The sequence below is a fragment of the Dipodomys ordii genome, unplaced genomic scaffold, assembly GCF_000151885.1.
Source record: "Dipodomys ordii isolate 6190 unplaced genomic scaffold, Dord_2.0 Scaffold1000004478, whole genome shotgun sequence".
In the NCBI taxonomy this organism is placed as follows: domain Eukaryota; kingdom Metazoa; phylum Chordata; class Mammalia; order Rodentia; family Heteromyidae; genus Dipodomys; species Dipodomys ordii.
This window is the reverse complement of record NW_012288095.1, coordinates 1-14,976: the sequence shown is the minus strand read 5'-3', so window position 1 is coordinate 14,976 and position 14,976 is coordinate 1. Positions and strand designations below refer to the sequence as shown.

At 63.9% G+C, this 14,976-nt stretch overlaps 1 long non-coding RNA gene across 1 annotated transcript; it reads right to left on the bottom strand.

The window, feature by feature from the left end:
• Positions 1-979: 979 nt before the first annotated feature.
• Positions 980-9,857, bottom strand: LOC106002892. The gene is made up of 6 exons (XR_001175963.1): positions 9,715-9,857; positions 7,527-7,675; positions 6,436-6,586; positions 4,251-4,399; positions 3,144-3,294; positions 980-1,123 (listed from the first exon to the last, which is right to left on the bottom strand). It is a non-coding gene; the product is annotated as an uncharacterized LOC106002892 (long non-coding RNA).
• Between the last annotated feature and the right edge of the window lie 5,119 nt (positions 9,858-14,976).

The window sequence follows — 14,976 nt, the reverse complement described above, 5'->3', positions numbered from 1 at the left end:
CTTCTGGGAATCAGCGCCTGGGAGCCAAGAGGTAATCAAGAGGGCCGTTGAGAAAAGAACCAAGGCCAATGGCTGACGCGTCACGCAAAACTCCCTCCTTGCCCTAGCTCCATAGCTCTCTTTCATTCTCCTATCCCACCCTCACGGGGCTTGTCTGGCCCATGAGCACAACAGCTCGTAGGAAGGCAAGCCAAACTTGGGTCGCACAGGACGTGTGTGTGCGCGCGTGTGTGTGAGCGGGCGCACGTGCGTGTGTGTTCGTGTGCCTGTGCCTGTGCCTGGGGGTTGGGGTTTCTTTGTGCAAGTGTGAGACGGTGGTGGTGAAGGGATTGGTTGTTGGAGTCTATGCGTTGCGGTGTGTCCAAGGCAGCCGTTTGCGGGTGTATGCCTTTCAAACGCCGCCTATTCGTCCCCTGGACAAGGGACTGGCAGCCCGACGGCGCCCACGTGGCCAGAGACCACAGAGTCGGCAAGCAGAGCAAGGAGGTGCTACTAACTAGTTGGCTGGCAGCTCTAGACACCTGAGCAGAAGCGAGACCCAGACGAGTCGGCCAAACCTCGGCCTCACAGGCAAGCCCCACTGGAGAAAGGAACGGTGAGTGCCAGGGCCCACTGCGATGGCTGGCTACCTGTCTAGGGCTGCCGCCCGTGCTGGGGGCACAAATGCGTGAGAGGGAAAGGCCTTCCCGGCTCCTACACTAGCTGGCTCGTGCAAAAAGTGCCGGACCTCAGTCACCGATGAGCGGAGACGGGAGTGAGTTTTCACTCATTTTGTTCAGCTTTTCCAAGGAATGTTTTTTTGGGGAATCATCATCGATCCAAGCACAGGCTCTGGGCGCCGAGCGGGACCCGGCCCGCGGGGCGCGAGCAGCACTGGCCAGGACGTTTGCCGCAACGCCAAACGGCAAGCCTTGAGCAGCTCCCACCCACACCAAGGACCACCACGGAACCCCCTTGGGCCCAGTAAGGCTCACCTCTCTCTCCCCGGGGCCGCCGATGCACCGTCCACGGCGGGACAGGGAGCAGGCCGGGCGGCTCGCGCCCCTTCAAGGCTACACTGCTCCCTGGGCCTGGCATGCACCCCGAGGTCCCGCTGACCGAAGGCATCCTGGGCAATCAGCGCCTGGGGACCAAGAACAATCAAGAGCGCCCTTGAGGAAAAGGAACAAGGCCAAGAGCTGACCGGTCACGCCAACTCGCAGCTTGCCCCAACTCCACAGCTATCTGTCTTCTGCTCTCCGGTGCCACCCTCCTCAAGGGGTTTCGGCACGACCATGCGCCTGTGACCGCGCTCGGGGTCTACCAAGCCAGAAGAGGGGGCCCGTGGGTGGGGGCAGGCGTGGCTGTGTTGCGTGTGTGTCTGTTCGTGGGTTCGCGTGGGCGTCAGGTTGGTGTGGGCCAGCTACCCTGACCCACTACCCAGTCCTGTGTAGTGTCGCAGGACCGCGCCTTGAAATCTCTGCCCGCCACCTGCACACATCCGTGCAGTGTCTGCCACTCAAAGCCCGTCTCCTTTCACCAGCATCGTCGTACCGCCAACAGGGCCCAAGGGGCGCCCGCGTTAAGCTGCTTCTCCTTCAACCCTCCTGCACGGACTCTGCCAAGCCGTCGGTCGGGGGGGGAGGGGGGAGGACTGGGGACGCCTCTGAGCCGCCTGCTGATGGCAGGCTCCTCGGAGCCCCAATTCACAAGGCCCTGCCCACCACAGAGAAACACAGAGCCTGCCCGATGTCCCCCACGACTCTCAGCCATGACTGCCTTACTGGCCTAGACCCAACCGGCCCAAGGCCTGCCCACTCTGCCTATCCTGGCCGGGCCATGCAAGCATCCACCGGCTTGGCTCCACTGCCACAGTCCCGCTAACGACTGCTAGTGCTTTGGGCAAGGACCTGCACCCACACCTCCATCGCACCCCAACGGCCAACCGCGGGACTCCTCAGCCTCCTCCCCACAGGCCTGCGCAACCTGCGCTGCCGGCCGGGGACACTAACGGCACAAGCGCCCGCCACCATCACACCGCACTCCCTGCCCAAGGCTGTCCCCAGACCGGGAAGAAAACTCAGCGGACAGTCTCTGCCCAGGCCCCGCACTCCGCCTCAAGTCAATCCTGGGCCTGGCCGCACCGCACTCTGCACCCCCGGGGGTGGATTCCCCCAAAGGGCCCGGGCGCTTGAAAACCGCACCCACCCACCCCTCACCCCCCCAATGCACCAAATGCGCCTGCAGGGCACCAGGGAACACAATGACCGCAGGGCCCAAACCAGACCCACTGCAGCTCCTGGCTCGCTCGCCCGCCCGCCAGCCCTCCCGCCCCATGGGGAACTCAGCCCTGGCCACTGCCACCCGCCAAACGCACCCCTGCACTGCGCACTCCTCCCACTCCCCGAACGCCAACAGGGACCCAATCCTCTCCTAGCTAGCTCCACTGTCCGCCCCAAGGCGGGCTCTCCTTCCCCATACCCTCAACGGGGAACCTCTGGGCAGCCAGACTTGGTCTCTGGGAGACCAACACCAAGCCTGCGGGGGTGGGCTAGCCCAAACCTCGGCCACACACACCTCGGGCCACAAAACCTCAACACCACACACGCTTCTACTGAGGGCACGGTCCTGGGGATCCAATCACCAAGCGCACATCTGCCAAACACCTAGGCGCCTCCTCTTCTTCCTAGCCGGGGACACGAGCCACCCACCGGCTGCCCCGTCACAGCCCAGCCGGCCAGAGGCCAGGGATGCCCACCGCGGGCACAGGCTGGGCGTGGCCTCCATCCATCCAACCAGACTGCCCCACAGAGCGAGCGTGCTCCCAACCCACAGCAAGCCCAGGATGGCAGTGTCTGAGTGCCAGGGAGGCGGTCTTCAGCCAGCGCCCCGCAGGTGCAAAGAATGTGTGCGACTGCAACTCGGGCCCCGCTCCTACACTGCCTGACTCTGGACCTCAGTCACGATGAGAACGACGGTTATAGAGTTTTCACTCATTTTGTTCAGCTTCCAAGGAATGTTATTTTGGGGAGTCATCATCGATCCAAGCACACCCGCTGGGCGCCAAGCAGCACACGGCACGCTGGGCGCCAGCAGCTCGGGGCAGGCCAAGCTCCAACCCACACCGAGGACAGTGGGAGCCCCTCGGGCACAGCGAGGCTTACCTCCCTCTCTCCTCGGGGCCGATGCACTGTCCACGGCGAGTCACGACGCAGCAGGCCGGGCGGCTCGCGCCCCTTCAAGGCTACACTGCAATCTGGGCCTGGCTGCCAACCCGAGGCCCCGCTGACCCAAGGTCTTCTGGGAAATCAGCGCCTGGGAGCCAAGAGGAATCAAGAGGGCCGTTGAGAAAAGAACCAAGGCCAATGGCTGACGCGTCACGCAAAACTCCCTCCTTGCCCTAGCTCCATAGCTCTCTTTCATTCTCCTATCCCACCCTCACGGGGCTTGTCTGGCCCATGAGCACAACAGCTCGTAGGAAGGCAAGCCAAACTTGGGTCGCACAGGACGTGTGTGTGCGCGCGTGTGTGTGAGCGGGCGCACGTGCGTGTGTGTTCGTGTGCCTGTGCCTGTGCCTGGGGGTTGGGGTTTCTTTGTGCAAGTGTGAGACGGTGGTGGTGAAGGGATTGGTTGTTGGAGTCTATGCGTTGCGGTGTGTCCAAGGCAGCCGTTTGCGGGTGTATGCCTCTCAAACGCCGCCTATTCGTCCCCTGGACAAGGGACTGGCAGCCCGACGGCGCCCACGTGGCCAGAGACCACAGAGTCGGCAAGCAGAGCAAGGAGGTGCTACTAACTAGTTGGCTGGCAGCTCTAGACACCTGAGCAGAAGCGAGACCCAGACGAGTCGGCCAAACCTCGGCCTCACAGGCAAGCCCCACTGGAGAAAGGAACGGTGAGTGCCAGGGCCCACTGCGATGGCTGGCTACCTGTCTAGGGCTGCCGCCCGTGCTGGGGGCACAAATGCGTGAGAGGGAAAGGCCTTCCCGGCTCCTACACTAGCTGGCTCGTGCAAAAAGTGCCGGACCTCAGTCACCGATGAGCGGAGACGGGAGTGAGTTTTCACTCATTTTGTTCAGCTTTTCCAAGGAATGTTTTTTTGGGGAATCATCATCGATCCAAGCACAGGCTCTGGGCGCCGAGCGGGACCCGGCCCGCGGGGCGCGAGCAGCACTGGCCAGGACGTTTGCCGCAACGCCAAACGGCAAGCCTTGAGCAGCTCCCACCCACACCAAGGACCACCACGGAACCCCCTTGGGCCCAGTAAGGCTCACCTCTCTCTCCCCGGGGCCGCCGATGCACCGTCCACGGCGGGACAGGGAGCAGGCCGGGCGGCTCGCGCCCCTTCAAGGCTACACTGCTCCCTGGGCCTGGCATGCACCCCGAGGTCCCGCTGACCGAAGGCATCCTGGGCAATCAGCGCCTGGGGACCAAGAACAATCAAGAGCGCCCTTGAGGAAAAGGAACAAGGCCAAGAGCTGACCGGTCACGCCAACTCGCAGCTTGCCCCAACTCCACAGCTATCTGTCTTCTGCTCTCCGGTGCCACCCTCCTCAAGGGGTTTCGGCACGACCATGCGCCTGTGACCGCGCTCGGGGTCTACCAAGTCAGAAGATGGGGCCCGTGGGTGGGGGCAGGCGTGGCTGTGTTGCGTGTGTGTCTGTTCGTGGGTGCGCGGGTGTGCGGGTTCGCGTGGGCGTCAGGTTGGTGTGGGCCAGCTACCCTGACCCACTACCCAGTCCTGTGTAGTGTCGCAGGACCGCGCCTTGAAATCTCTGCCCGCCACCTGCACACATCCGTGCAGTGTCTGCCACTCAAAGCCCGTCTCCTTTCACCAGCATCGTCGTACCGCCAACAGGGCCCAAGGGGCGCCCGCGTTAAGCTGCTTCTCCTTCAACCCTCCTGCACGGACTCTGCCAAGCCGTCGGCCCACTGTCGGGGGGGGAGGACTGGGGACGCCTCTGAGCCGCCTGCTGATGGCAGGCTCCTCGGAGCCCCAATTCACAAGGCCCTGCCCACCACAGAGAAACACAGAGCCTGCCCGATGTCCCCCACGACTCTCAGCCATGACTGCCTTACTGGCCTAGACCCAACCGGCCCAAGGCCTGCCCACTCTGCCTATCCTGGCCGGGCCATGCAAGCATCCACCGGCTTGGCTCCACTGCCACAGTCCCGCTAATGACTGCTAGTCCTTTGGACAAGGACCTGCACCCACACCTCCATCGCACCCCAACGGCCAACCGCGGGACTCCTCAGCCTCCTCCCCACAGGCCTGCGCAACCTGCGCTGCTGGCCGGGGACACTAACGGCACAAGCGCCCGCCACCATCACACCGCACTCCCTGCCCAAGGCTGTCCCCAGACCGGGAAGAAAACTCAGCGGACAGTCTCTGCCCAGGCCCCGCACTCCGCCTCAAGTCAATCCTGGGCCTGGCCGCACCGCACTCTGCACCCCCGGGGGTGGATTCCCCCAAAGGGCCCGGGCGCTTGAAAACCGCACCCACCCACCCCTCACCCCCCCAATGCACCAAATGCGCCTGCAGGGCACCAGGGAACACAATGACCGCAGGGCCCAAACCAGACCCACTGCAGCTCCTGGCTCGCTCGCCCGCCCGCCAGCCCTCCCGCCCCATGGGGAACTCAGCCCTGGCCACTGCCACCCGCCAAACGCACCCCTGCACTGCGCACTCCTCCCACTCCCCGAACGCCAACAGGGACCCAATCCTCTCCTAGCTAGCTCCACTGTCCGCCCCAAGGCGGGCTCTCCTTCCCCATACCCTCAACGGGGAACCTCTGGGCAGCCAGACTTGGTCTCTGGGAGACCAACACCAAGCCTGCGGGGGTGGGCTAGCCCAAACCTCGGCCACATACACCTCGGGCCACAAAACCTCAACACCACACACGCTTCTACTGAGGGCACGGTCCTGGGGATCCAATCACCAAGCGCACATCTGCCAAACACCTAGGCGCCTCCTCTTCTTCCTAGCCGGGGACACGAGCCACCCACCGGCTGCCCCGTCACAGCCCAGCCGGCCAGAGGCCAGGGATGCCCACCGCGGGCACAGGCTGGGCGTGGCCTCCATCCATCCAACCAGACTGCCCCACAGAGCGAGCGTGCTCCCAACCCACAGCAAGCCCAGGATGGCAGTGTCTGAGTGCCAGGGAGGCGGTCTTCAGCCAGCGCCCCGCAGGTGCAAAGAATGTGTGCGACTGCAACTCGGGCCCCGCTCCTACACTGCCTGACTCTGGACCTCAGTCACGATGAGAACGACGGTTATAGAGTTTTCACTCATTTTGTTCAGCTTCCAAGGAATGTTATTTTGGGGAGTCATCATCGATCCAAGCACACCCGCTGGGCGCCAAGCAGCACACGGCACGCTGGGCGCCAGCAGCTCGGGGCAGGCCAAGCTCCAACCCACACCGAGGACAGTGGGACCCCCTCAGGCACAGCGAGGCTTACCTCCCTCTCTCCTCGGGGCCGATGCACTGTCCACGGCGAGTCACGACGCAGCAGGCCGGGCGGCTCGCGCCCCTTCAAGGCTACACTGCTCTCTGGGCCTGGCTGCCAACCCGAGGCCCCGCTGACCCAAGGTCTTCTGGGAAATCAGCGCCTGGGAGCCAAGAGGAATCAAGAGGGCCGTTGAGAAAAGAACCAAGGCCAATGGCTGACGCGTCACGCAAAACTCCCTCCTTGCCCTAGCTCCATAGCTCTCTTTCATTCTCCTATCCCACCCTCACGGGGCTTGTCTGGCCCATGAGCACAACAGCTCGTAGGAAGGCAAGCCAAACTTGGGTCGCACAGGACGTGTGTGTGCGCGCGTGTGTGTGAGCGGGCGCACGTGCGTGTGTGTTCGTGTGCCTGTGCCTGTGCCTGGGGGTTGGGGTTTCTTTGTGCAAGTGTGAGACGGTGGTGGTGAAGGGATTGGTTGTTGGAGTCTATGCGTTGCGGTGTGTCCAAGGCAGCCGTTTGCGGGTGTATGCCTTTCAAACGCCGCCTATTCGTCCCCTGGACAAGGGACTGGCAGCCCGACGGCGCCCACGTGGCCAGAGACCACAGAGTCGGCAAGCAGAGCAAGGAGGTGCCACTAACTAGTTGGCTGGCAGCTCTAGACACCTGAGCAGAACCAGACGAGTCGGCCAAACCTCGGCCTCACAGGCAAGCCCCACTGGGAACGGTGAGTGCCAGGGCCCACTGCGATGGCTGGCTACCTGTCTAGGGCTGCCGCCCGTGCTGGGGGCACAAATGCGTGAGAGGGAAAGGGAAAGGCCTTCCCGGCTCCTGGCTCGTGCAAAAAGTGCCGGACCTCAGTCACCGATGAGCGGAGACGGGAGTGAGTTTTCACTCATTTTGTTCAGCTTTTCCAAGGAATGTTTTTTTGGGGAATCATCATCGATCCAAGCACAGGCTCTGGGCGCCGAGCGGGACCCGGCCCGCGGGGCGCGAGCAGCACTGGCCAGGACGTTTGCCGCAACGCCAAACGGCAAGCCTTGAGCAGCTCCCACCCACACCAAGGACCACCACGGAACCCCCTTGGGCCCAGTAAGGCTCACCTCTCTCTCCCCGGGGCCGCCGATGCACCGTCCACGGCGGGACAGGGAGCAGGCCGGGCGGCTCGCGCCCCTTCAAGGCTACACTGCTCCCTGGGCCTGGCATGCACCCCGAGGTCCCGCTGACCGAAGGCATCCTGGGCAATCAGCGCCTGGGGACCAAGAACAATCAAGAGCGCCCTTGAGGAAAAGGAACAAGGCCAAGAGCTGACCGGTCACGCCAACTCGCAGCTTGCCCCAACTCCACAGCTATCTGTCTTCTGCTCTCCGGTGCCACCCTCCTCAAGGGGTTTCGGCACGACCATGCGCCTGTGACCGCGCTCGGGGTCTACCAAGCCAGAAGAGGGGGCCCGTGGGTGGGGGCAGGCGTGGCTGTGTTGCGTGTGTGTCTGTTCGTGGGTGCGCGGGTGTGCGGGTTCGCGTGGGCGTCAGGTTGGTGTGGGCCAGCTACCCTGACCCACTACCCAGTCCTGTGTAGTGTCGCAGGACCGCGCCTTGAAATCTCTGCCCGCCACCTGCACACATCCGTGCAGTGTCTGCCACTCAAAGCCCGTCTCCTTTCACCAGCATCGTCGTACCGCCAACAGGGCCCAAGGGGCGCCCGCGTTAAGCTGCTTCTTCAACCCTCCTGCACGGACTCTGCCAAGCCGTCGGCCCACTGTCCGGGGGGGGGGGGAGGACTGGGGACGCCTCTGAGCCGCCTGCTGATGGCAGGCTCCTCGGAGCCCCAATTCACAAGGCCCTGCCCACCACAGAGAAACACAGAGCCTGCCCGATGTCCCCCACGACTCTCAGCCATGACTGCCTTACTGGCCTAGACCCAACCGGCCCAAGGCCTGCCCACTCTGCCTATCCTGGCCGGGCCATGCAAGCATCCACCGGCTTGGCTCCACTGCCACAGTCCCGCTAACGGACTGCTAGTGCTTTGGGCAAGGACCTGCACCCACACCTCCATCGCACCCCAACGGCCAACCGCGGGACTCCTCAGCCTCCTCCCCACAGGCCTGCGCAACCTGCGCTGCCGGCCGGGGACACTAACGGCACAAGCGCCCGCCACCATCACACCGCACTCCCTGCCCAAGGCTGTCCCCAGACCGGGAAGAAAACTCAGCGGACAGTCTCTGCCCAGGCCCCGCACTCCGCCTCAAGTCAATCCTGGGCCTGGCCGCACCGCACTCTGCACCCCCGGGGGTGGATTCCCCCAAAGGGCCCGGGCGCTTGAAAACCGCACCCACCCACCCCTCACCCCCCCAATGCACCAAATGCGCCTGCAGGGCACCAGGGAACACAATGACCGCAGGGCCCAAACCAGACCCACTGCAGCTCCTGGCTCGCTCGCCCGCCCGCCAGCCCTCCCGCCCCATGGGGAACTCAGCCCTGGCCACTGCCACCCGCCAAACGCACCCCTGCACTGCGCACTCCTCCCACTCCCCGAACGCCAACAGGGACCCAATCCTCTCCTAGCTAGCTCCACTGTCCGCCCCAAGGCGGGCTCTCCTTCCCCATACCCTCAACGGGGAACCTCTGGGCAGCCAGACTTGGTCTCTGGGAGACCAACACCAAGCCTGTGGGGGTGGGCTAGCCCAAACCTCGGCCACACACACCTCGGGCCACAAAACCTCAACACCACACACGCTTCTACTGAGGGCACGGTCCTGGGGATCCAATCACCAAGCGCACATCTGCCAAACACCTAGGCGCCTCCTCTTCTTCCTAGCCGGGGACACGAGCCACCCACCGGCTGCCCCGTCACAGCCCAGCCGGCCAGAGGCCAGGGATGCCCACCGCGGGCACAGGCTGGGCGTGGCCTCCATCCATCCAACCAGACTGCCCCACAGAGCGAGCGTGCTCCCAACCCACAGCAAGCCCAGGATGGCAGTGTCTGAGTGCCAGGGAGGCGGTCTTCAGCCAGCGCCCCGCAGGTGCAAAGAATGTGTGCGACTGCAACTCGGGCCCCGCTCCTACACTGCCTGACTCTGGACCTCAGTCACGATGAGAACGACGGTTATAGAGTTTTCACTCATTTTGTTCAGCTTCCAAGGAATGTTATTTTGGGGAGTCATCATCGATCCAAGCACACCCGCTGGGCGCCAAGCAGCACACGGCACGCTGGGCGCCAGCAGCTCGGGGCAGGCCAAGCTCCAACCCACACCGAGGACAGTGGGACCCCCTCGGGCACAGCGAGGCTTACCTCCCTCTCTCCTCGGGGCCGATGCACTGTCCACGGCGAGTCACGACGCAGCAGGCCGGGCGGCTCGCGCCCCTTCAAGGCTACACTGCAATCTGGGCCTGGCTGCCAACCCGAGGCCCCGCTGACCCAAGGTCTTCTGGGAAATCAGCGCCTGGGAGCCAAGAGGAATCAAGAGGGCCGTTGAGAAAAGAACCAAGGCCAATGGCTGACGCGTCACGCAAAACTCCCTCCTTGCCCTAGCTCCATAGCTCTCTTTCATTCTCCTATCCCACCCTCACGGGGCTTGTCTGGCCCATGAGCACAACAGCTCGTAGGAAGGCAAGCCAAACTTGGGTCGCACAGGACGTGTGTGTGCGCGCGTGTGTGTGAGCGGGCGCACGTGCGTGTGTGTTCGTGTGCCTGTGCCTGTGCCTGGGGGTTGGGGTTTCTTTGTGCAAGTGTGAGACGGTGGTGGTGAAGGGATTGGTTGTTGGAGTCTATGCGTTGCGGTGTGTCCAAGGCAGCCGTTTGCGGGTGTATGCCTCTCAAACGCCGCCTATTCGTCCCCTGGACAAGGGACTGGCAGCCCGACGGCGCCCACGTGGCCAGAGACCACAGAGTCGGCAAGCAGAGCAAGGAGGTGCTACTAACTAGTTGGCTGGCAGCTCTAGACACCTGAGCAGAAGCGAGACCCAGACGAGTCGGCCAAACCTCGGCCTCACAGGCAAGCCCCACTGGAGAAAGGAACGGTGAGTGCCAGGGCCCACTGCGATGGCTGGCTACCTGTCTAGGGCTGCCGCCCGTGCTGGGGGCACAAATGCGTGAGAGGGAAAGGCCTTCCCGGCTCCTACACTAGCTGGCTCATGCAAAAAGTGCCGGACCTCAGTCACCGATGAGCGGAGACGGGAGTGAGTTTTCACTCATTTTGTTCAGCTTTTCCAAGGAATGTTTTTTTTGGGAATCATCATCGATCCAAGCACAGGCTCTGGGCGCCGAGCGGGACCCGGCCCGCGGGGCGCGAGCAGCACTGGCCAGGACGTTTGCCGCAACGCCAAACGGCAAGCCTTGAGCAGCGCCCACCCACACCAAGGACCACCACGGAACCCCCTTGGGCCCAGTAAGGCTCACCTCTCTCTCCCCAGGGCCGCCGATGCACCGTCCACGGCGGGACAGGGAGCAGGCCGGGCGGCTCGCGCCCCTTCAAGGCTACACTGCTCCCTGGGCCTGGCATGCACCCCGAGGTCCCGCTGACCGAAGGCATCCTGGGCAATCAGCGCCTGGGGACCAAGAACAATCAAGAGCGCCCTTGAGGAAAAGGAACAAGGCCAAGAGCTGACCGGTCACGCCAACTCGCAGCTTGCCCCAACTCCACAGCTATCTGTCTTCTGCTCTCCGGTGCCACCCTCCTCAAGGGGTTTCGGCACGACCATGCGCCTGTGACCGCGCTCGGGGTCTACCAAGCCAGAAGAGGGGGCCCGTGGGTGGGGGCAGGCGTGGCTGTGTTGCGTGTGTGTCTGTTCGTGGGTGCGCGGGTGTGCGGGTTCGCGTGGGCGTCAGGTTGGTGTGGGCCAGCTACCCTGACCCACTACCCAGTCCTGTGTAGTGTCGCAGGACCGCGCCTTGAAATCTCTGCCCGCCACCTGCACACATCCGTGCAGTGTCTGCCACTCAAAGCCCGTCTCCTTTCACCAGCATCGTCGTACCGCCAACAGGGCCCAAGGGGCGCCCGCGTTAAGCTGCTTCTCCTTCAACCCTCCTGCACGGACTCTGCCAAGCTGTCGGCCCACTGTCCGGGGGGGGGGGAGGACTGGGGACGCCTCTGAGCCGCCTGCTGATGGCAGGCTCCTCGGAGCCCCAATTCACAAGGCCCTGCCCACCACAGAGAAACACAGAGCCTGCCCGATGTCCCCCACGACTCTCAGCCATGACTGCCTTACTGGCCTAGACCCAACCGGCCCAAGGCCTGCCCACTCTGCCTATCCTGGCCGGGCCATGCAAGCATCCACCGGCTTGGCTCCACTGCCACAGTCCCGCTAACGGACTGCTAGTGCTTTGGGCAAGGACCTGCACCCACACCTCCATCGCACCCCAACGGCCAACCGCGGGACTCCTCAGCCTCCTCCCCACAGGCCTGCGCAACCTGCGCTGCCGGCCGGGGACACTAACGGCACAAGCGCCCGCCACCATCACACCGCACTCCCTGCCCAAGGCTGTCCCCAGACCGGGAAGAAAACTCAGCGGACAGTCTCTGCCCAGGCCCCGCACTCCGCCTCAAGTCAATCCTGGGCCTGGCCGCACCGCACTCTGCACCCCCGGGGGTGGATTCCCCCAAAGGGCCCGGGCGCTTGAAAACCGCACCCACCCACCCCTCACCCCCCCAATGCACCAAATGCGCCTGCAGGGCACCAGGGAACACAATGACCGCAGGGCCCAAACCAGACCCACTGCAGCTCCTGGCTCGCTCGCCCGCCCGCCAGCCCTCCCGCCCCATGGGGAACTCAGCCCTGGCCACTGCCACCCGCCAAACGCACCCCTGCACTGTGCACTCCTCCCACTCCCCGAACGCCAACAGGGACCCAATCCTCTCCTAGCTAGCTTCCACTGTCCGCCCCAAGGCGGGCTCTCCTTCCCCATACCCTCAACGGGGAACCTCTGGGCAGCCAGACTTGGTCTCTGGGAGACCAACACCAAGCCTGCGGGGGTGGGCTAGCCCAAACCTCGGCCACACACACCTCGGGCCACAAAACCTCAACACCACACACGCTTCTACTGAGGGCACGGTCCTGGGGATCCAATCACCAAGCGCACATCTGCCAAACACCTAGGCGCCTCCTCTTCTTCCTAGCCGGGGACACGAGCCACCCACCGGCTGCCCCGTCACAGCCCAGCCGGCCAGAGGCCAGGGATGCCCACCGCGGGCACAGGCTGGGCGTGGCCTCCATCCATCCAACCAGACTGCCCCACAGAGCGAGCGTGCTCCCAACCCACAGCAAGCCCAGGATGGCAGTGTCTGAGTGCCAGGGAGGCGGTCTTCAGCCAGCGCCCCGCAGGTGCAAAGAATGTGTGCGACTGCAACTCGGGCCCCGCTCCTACACTGCCTGACTCTGGACCTCAGTCACGATGAGAACGACGGTTATAGAGTTTTCACTCATTTTGTTCAGCTTCCAAGGAATGTTATTTTGGGGAGTCATCATCGATCCAAGCACACCCGCTGGGCGCCAAGCAGCACACGGCACGCTGGGCGCCAGCAGCTCGGGGCAGGCCAAGCTCCAACCCACACCGAGGACAGTGGGACCCCCTCGGGCACTCAGCGAGGCTTACCTCCCTCTCTCCTCGGGGCCGATGCGCTGTCCACGGCGAGTCACGACGCAGCAGGCCGGGCGGCTCGCGCCCCTTCAAGGCTACACTGCTCTCTGGGCCTGGCTGCCAACCCGAGGCCCCGCTGACCCAAGGTCTTCTGGGAAATCAGCGCCTGGGAGCCAAGAGGAATCAAGAGGGCCGTTGAGAAAAGAACCAAGGCCAATGGCTGACGCGTCACGCAAAACTCCCTCCTTGCCCTAGCTCCATAGCTCTCTTTCATTCTCCTATCCCACCCTCACGGGGCTTGTCTGGCCCATGAGCACAACAGCTCGTAGGAAGGCAAGCCAAACTTGGGTCGCACAGGACGTGTGTGTGCGCGCGTGTGTGTGAGCGGGCGCACGTGCGTGTGTGTTCGTGTGCCTGTGCCTGTGCCTGGGGGTTGGGGTTTCTTTGTGCAAGTGTGAGACGGTGGTGGTGAAGGGATTGGTTGTTGGAGTCTATGCGTTGCGGTGTGTCCAAGGCAGCCGTTTGCGGGTGTATGCCTCTCAAACGCCGCCTATTCGTCCCCTGGACAAGGGACTGGCAGCCCGACGGCGCCCACGTGGCCAGAGACCACAGAGTCGGCAAGCAGAGCAAGGAGGTGCTACTAACTAGTTGGCTGGCAGCTCTAGACACCTGAGCAGAAGCGAGACCCAGACGAGTCGGCCAAACCTCGGCCTCACAGGCAAGCCCCACTGGAGAAAGGAACGGTGAGTGCCAGGGCCCACTGCGATGGCTGGCTACCTGTCTAGGGCTGCCGCCCGTGCTGGGGGCACAAATGCGTGAGAGGGAAAGGCCTTCCCGGCTCCTACACTAGCTGGCTCGTGCAAAAAGTGCCGGACCTCAGTCACCGATGAGCGGAGACGGGAGTGAGTTTTCACTCATTTTGTTCAGCTTTTCCAAGGAATGTTTTTTTGGGGAATCATCATCGATCCAAGCACAGGCTCTGGGCGCCGAGCGGGACCCGGCCCGCGGGGCGCGAGCAGCACTGGCCAGGACGTTTGCCGCAACGCCAAACGGCAAGCCTTGAGCAGCTCCCACCCACACCAAGGACCACCACGGAACCCCCTTGGGCCCAGTAAGGCTCACCTCTCTTTCCCAGGGGCCGCCGATGCACCGTCCACGGCGGGACAGGGAGCAGGCCGGGCGGCTCGCACCCCTTCAAGGCTACACTGCTCCCTGGGCCTGGCATGCACCCCGAGGTCCCGCTGACCGAAGGCATCCTGGGCAATCAGCGCCTGGGGACCAAGAACAATCAAGAGCGCCCTTGAGGAAAAGGAACAAGGCCAAGAGCTGACCGGTCACGCCAACTCGCAGCTTGCCCCAACTCCACAGCTATCTGTCTTCTGCTCTCCGGTGCCACCCTCCTCAAGGGGTTTCGGCACGACCATGCGCCTGTGACCGCGCTCGGGGTCTACCAAGTCAGAAGATGGGGCCCGTGGGTGGGGGCAGGCGTGGCTGTGTTGCGTGTGTGTCTGTTCGTGGGTGCGCGGGTGTGCGGGTTCGCGTGGGCGTCAGGTTGGTGTGGGCCAGCTACCCTGACCCACTACCCAGTCCTGTGTAGTGTCGCAGGACCGCGCCTTGAAATCTCTGCCCGCCACCTGCACACATCCGTGCAGTGTCTGCCACTCAAAGCCCGTCTCCTTTCACCAGCATCGTCGTACCGCCAACAGGGCCCAAGGGGCGCCCGCGTTAAGCTGCTTCTCCTTCAACCCTCCTGCACGGACTCTGCCAAGGTGTCGGCCCACTGTCGGGGGGGGGAGGACTGGGGACGCCTCTGAGCCGCCTGCTGATGGCAGGCTCCTCGGAGCCCCAATTCACAAGGCCCTGCCCACCACAGAGAAACACAGAGCCTGCCCGATGTCCCCCACGACTCTCAGCCATGACTGCCTTACTGGCCTAGACCCAACCGGCCCAAGGCCTGCCCACTCTGCCTATCCTTGA